The sequence below is a fragment of the Panicum virgatum genome, chromosome 2K (genome assembly GCF_016808335.1).
Source record: "Panicum virgatum strain AP13 chromosome 2K, P.virgatum_v5, whole genome shotgun sequence".
Classification (NCBI taxonomy): Eukaryota; Viridiplantae; Streptophyta; class Magnoliopsida; order Poales; family Poaceae; genus Panicum; species Panicum virgatum.
The window spans coordinates 20,248,918-20,254,911 of NC_053137.1; positions in this window are offsets into that span (position 1 = coordinate 20,248,918).

Sequence of the window (5,994 nt, forward strand, 5' to 3'; positions counted from 1 at the left end):
GCTAATGTACATATCACAACTATACTTATTTGTAGTGAAAATCATATTTTCATCTGAATCTATATGAATACTATGAATGTTTTTTTATAGCCGTCCGGATCATCGTCGCAACAGAAAAAGACGAAGCGAGGCCCAACAAAAAAACTGGAAGGTCGGTTCATTATAACAGAAGTTGGTCCAGATGGCGAACCGATCGCTCCAGAAGCTGCAGCCAAAAAATTCATAAGACAATCCGAATGTATTGTCAGGGACCACATCCCGATCAGCTTCAGGCTCTGGAAAGCTTCCAATCCAAGCGAGGAACAGGATGCGGTACCCGGAAGAGAAAAAGAATGGTGCTGGCGAGAGTTTAAGAAAAACTTCACGGTTCTAGCTGAATCCGAAGAGATATGCAAGCGCTGGACCCTGAGTAAGATGGCCGAACAGCTGCAATCATTCAAGAAATTTTGACGAAGAAATATATCAAGACCGGGACCACACCCGTATTTACCGGCGAGCTCGAAAAGCTCAGGGGTCACTGGGATGCATTTGTGGAATACAAGTCTTCAGAGCTTGGGCTTCAGAAGGTGCAGAAGGCCAAAGACAGCGCCTCGAAGAAAGTGTACCATCACACTCTAGGCCAAGAAGGCTACAAGCTTGCAATACCCAAATGGGAGAAGATGGAGCAGGATCTGCTTGACAGAGGCATCCAACCTGCGACCATGAACTGGCCTGAAAGGTCAAGGACCTAGTTTTATGGTCACGGGGAAAACTTGGACCCATTGACTGGGGACTGCATCTATGGGCCAAAGATCCAGCTAGCAGCTCAGAGACTACAGGAGGCTATACAAGCAGCGGCCGAGGGAACATTCCAGCCAGATAGAGAGAGGGACGAGCTGACTTACGCCCTTGGGAATCCAGAGCATCCGGGCCGCAGAAGAGGCAAAGGCGTGGTTCCGTGGAAGTATGGGTTCAGGGATTACATTGAATCATATAGAAGCCGGCAAAGAAGAAAGAATGATGAGCGGGAGCACTTGCGAAGGCTAGAGGAACAGCTCATGTCACACGATCAAAGACTGGAGGAAGAGGTTCAACGCTAAGTGGCCATAGCAATGAGCCAGCAACAGCAAGCGCAAACGGTGCCTCCAGAGCCTAATGTCGCAGCTGATCATATGTCTCAGCGGAAAAGCAGTTGCGCTTCCACAGACATCGCAGAAAATGCGGTAGATTTGAAATTTTTTAAGGGAATGTGCGAAACAAATAAGAGAAAATTCATTCCGAGAGATCCCCCTTCAGACTACGAACACACAATTATCAAAACTACTGAGAAAAAGAAGAGACAATCAAAGTCGTCGTCATCCGACGTTCCACAGCTCGGAGCCCAAAAGAAACAATCAATAAAGCCTCTCGTAGTGGGACAGACGATGCAACAACAAGACTTTGTTATATTTTTGAAAGAATCAAACCTGACGGCGGCTCAGATTGCAGGGGGAGAAGATATTCCAAAGGCCGATGTGGTCGTCAAATGGACGTATGAGCTGGGCAAATCTCTTGTACCCCCGAAGTAGTGCTCGTGCTTCCAACGCAAATGTATAAGCTGCACCAGCACTACATGCGTGCGATGGCCGATTGCATCTTCATGCAGGGAGCAAAGATTAAAGATGACGATTTCTTACGGGGGGAGGCCATTATATGGATAAACTGGGAAGAAATTTACCAACTATTTCATCAGGAGGACCTCGACATCTCTATGGTCGGTTTGTGGGTTCTGTAAGTATTTTACTCTCCTTACGTATTGTTTTGCATGATCTCAACATACTAATCCCTTGATTTATTCGGTATCATGTAGAATGGAGATACAAACTTACAGGAGAAAGGGATACTCTCACCTCGGCTTCATCGACCCAATTACTTGTAATTGGAGGATTCTACGCGATACTTCCGATGAGCTATTCCAAAACTTGTTCAAATACATAAGCGTTCATCACAACAAGCAAATGATATTGTTTCTTTACAACTTTGCGTGAGTGATTCCTTCCATCTAACTCTTTCTATTCTGTAATCGAATTGTTTAAACCTTAACTACCAAGAACTGCTTCTGTATAATCTTGCAGTGAACACTGGGTCCTAATTGTCATAATTTCCGAGAAGAGCCTACCCGTGGTTATGGACTCATTGAGGAGAAATCCAGAACAATACGAAAATCTTCTTAACATGATGAAAAAGTAATTCTACCACTACTCCATCGATGACCGATAATTTGAATCACTTTGTTACTTGACTATAATTGTTCTAATCATGCATAGGATTTGGAAACAATTCGCTAAAAATCATCCAGGCAAATTTGACAAGGAATTGAAGATCAAGATAGATTTTGCGGTACGCACTTGGATGATTCGTTGCACGATTCATTAGTTTTATTATATATTCATGTAAATACCTGATAATTTCTTCTCTCTTAAAGTGTATGGGGCAGAAACAAGGCACTAATTTATGTGCATACTATGTATGCAAGAACATCCATGGTCTGGTAGGTCCTCCAAGGGCCTGGACAGATTGGGAGGAGGAAGTAAGTAAAAAACTTATTAATATTTGAACTCGTATTTTAATTAGTCGAAATTAATTATATCCTTTTTCCATAGGTAGAGGAGATGCTCGATAAACTCATACCGGAGAAAAAGATTATGACGATTCAAGAACAATTGTCTGGATTTATTGTTGAGCAAGTCCTCGATCCAAAAGACGAATTCTACTATGATGGACTATCTAATATTGACAATCGCAGCAAATATGATAATATACGTGTATATATATAATTAAGAACGAATATATCTATGTAAATATATATGTGTGTATGTATTATATTTCTATTTATGAGTATGTATGTATTATATATTTAAGCCCTCCAATAATATATATGTGTGTAAATATATATGTTTATATATGTATCGAAGAATTATGATTTTTCGAAGATTCAACCGAAATAAATTAGAAAAGAAAAAACAAAACCGCGGTTACTGTAGCAAATCCGGAGTTACTGTAGCAAATCCCGGCCGCACAACACCATGCTAGCCATGCAAAAACGGGCTGGACCCGGGGTGAACGGGTTCGCAAGTTCGAGGGGCTAGATGTCTGGTTTCTAAGTTCATGGACTTATTTGACACAGCGCTACAAGTTGAGGTGCCCATGATATATTTTACTCTTTTTAAAACTTCTCTAAACTATTTGTCATATGTCAGCAAAATTCAAATCACCAGCCCCATTTAATATTTATTGGTAACTAGCAAAATATGTCCTTACGCTGCTACTGGTGCTCCGGGAAAATACCTTGCAGCCTTATCTAATTAAATAGTACTCCCTCCATTCCAAATTATAAGTCATTTTAAGAATTCTGGAAAGTCAAACCATCTCAAAAATTGATCAAAATTATAAAAAAAATATAAAAATATATAATATCAAATAGATACACTATAAATATAAGTAATAAAGAATCTAATAATACTTAATTGATATCATAAATATAGCCAAGGCCGCCCCGGCTCCGGTGCCATCGGCCAGCGGCGACGTTCGTCTGCACCCCATGGGCTTGATCGATGATATCATCGGTTTCCGTATCCCTGATCTGCCCCTGCCGCGAATACTCCCTTGCCCTCCTGCGTTCCCAATAAAAATCCCGTTCCTCCCCTGCCGCAACGTCACGCCGTCGCCGCCGGTGACCTCGTGCCGGCCAGGGCTGGCCAAGTACATGCCGCCGTGCGCGGGTTTCCTCACCAGCGACGACAGCGGCGTGCCGTCGCCTCCGCGCAAGTGCTGCGACGCCATCGAACCCTTGTTCGAGAGCGCGTCTCCTCTGTGCCTCAGCCACGTCGTGAACGGCGACTCCGGCGAGCTCTTGCCGGCGCTGGTGAACCACACACGCGCGCGACCTCCTTGCTGCACCAGTGTGGCTTCGGACTCACATCGGACGATGTTGCCGACATCTGCGCAGATCGTGAGTCTCAAGTTTAATTTGCCCGTCGCCTCTCATGATTATTTTTTTATGCCTGTAATAATAAGATTAAATAATATATACTTGATGATGACATCGATCAATTGGTGTGTGTTAAACCACGTACAGGTGACAACAAGATCCCGCCGATGGATGCCGATCCGAGTCCACCTCTACCAGATTTGCTCACAAAAAAAAAAAAAACAGTCCACCTCCACCACAGCGTCGCCGCTGAACAAAGGGTTAGTGTGGTTTAGTTACCTTTTCAGTTACTAGTTTGTGATCGAGACAGTGAATTGGTGCGTGTATCTAACATCCATCCCTGTCTTCTTTGGGCATTATTGGCAGCTGGATCGCCATAATAAGCAGCAGCTGAGAGCGATTTGATCAATTCTTCCATCAAGAGTACTATAAGAAACGAAAACAATTGAAATACACTACTACAGAACAGATCTTTTGTCCCGGTTGGAAAAAGTTGGAAAAAAATCTTTTGTCCCGGTTTTCCAACCGAGACCGCCAAGACGGGACAAAAGGGTCCCCCTTCTGTCCCAGGTCAGGCAACCGGAACAAATGAGGGCCTTTGGTCCCAGTTGATCCGGTTGGTAACACCAACCGGGACCAAAGGACCTGCCAACGACCGGGACCAAAGGGCCTGCCAGCGCCGACGTGGCAGGCACCCCCTTTGGTCCCGGTTGGTGTTACGAAATAGAATCAAAGGCCTTTTTTTTGTTTCTTTTCCTGTTTCTTTTGGGTTATTTCTATTCCATTTCAGATTGAATTTTGTATTGGAATTTAAGTGGAGTATGAACTGCAGCAATATAAATATAAATATATATTCATTTACTCATATAAAGTACAACACAAAAGTCAATTACATACAAAGTACAACATAAAAGTCAATTACATACAAAGTGCAACAAAAGTTTTACTTAATTTTGTCATATTTACTCCTATTATCTATGTTTGACACGCCGTCATAGTAGAATTCTCCTGCCGGGTCCAGGACCTCGTGAACAATAAATCCGCACATGGCTTCTTGAATCACCAGGATCCTTTCCTCTGGTATGAGTGTGTCTCGCATTTGAGAGAGCTGTGGAAAAGTGAGAATATTAATTACAATAATTTACAAAACGAGTTGCACGCAAGCTAATTTTGATAAATTTTTTTACTTACATCCTCCTGCCATACGGTAAAGGTCTTTTGAGGACCTATTAGAGTTTGGACATTCTCTATGATATAGTATGCGCATAAATTAGTTCCTTGCGCCTGCCTCCGACACTTCAAGAGAAATAAAAGAAGTAATTAGCTAACAATGTATTCATATATACTAAAGGATATGAAACATGCAGATAAAGTACAATTCCACCCGTTCCGGAAAGTTTTTCCTCCACTTTAGTTCGGCATTGAAATTATTGCCACTATGCTTTCGAACGAATTTCTTCCAAACTCTGAACACGATCCAAAATGAATAAATATAGTTGTCATTGATTTCAAAGCAATGGTGATTGAGGTGGTATGACAAGAATAAATTACTTGTTCAACATGTTGGTCATGTCTTTGTATTGGTCCGGATCTCTGCGCAATGAGTCCATAACAATCGCTAAGCTCTTGTCAGGATATATGTTAATTAATATCCAGTGATCTTTGCAAGATTTCATGTAGGGTTAATAAAATTCAGTTATATAGAACTAAAATAGTTATATGGCAGAAAAGACTTACCCAAAGTTGTGCGGAAATGCAATGGTCGCCTTATAGTGTTGAACGCTTAAGTACTTGTATAAATTTTTGAATCTTTCAGCAGGTTTGCTCTGGAGAGTCTTGCAATTCACAACTATTGGGTCCACGAAGTCGATGTGATAATACCCTTTTTTGTGGCATGTTTGAATCTCCATCCTACGGGATACAAAATGAAGTAAGGAATCACCATTCTTAGTTATATATGGTAATGAACAAGATTTAAAGAACTCACTTACAGATGCCACAAAGTGACCATAGAGATGTCGAGGGAGTCCTGATGGTATAGTTGG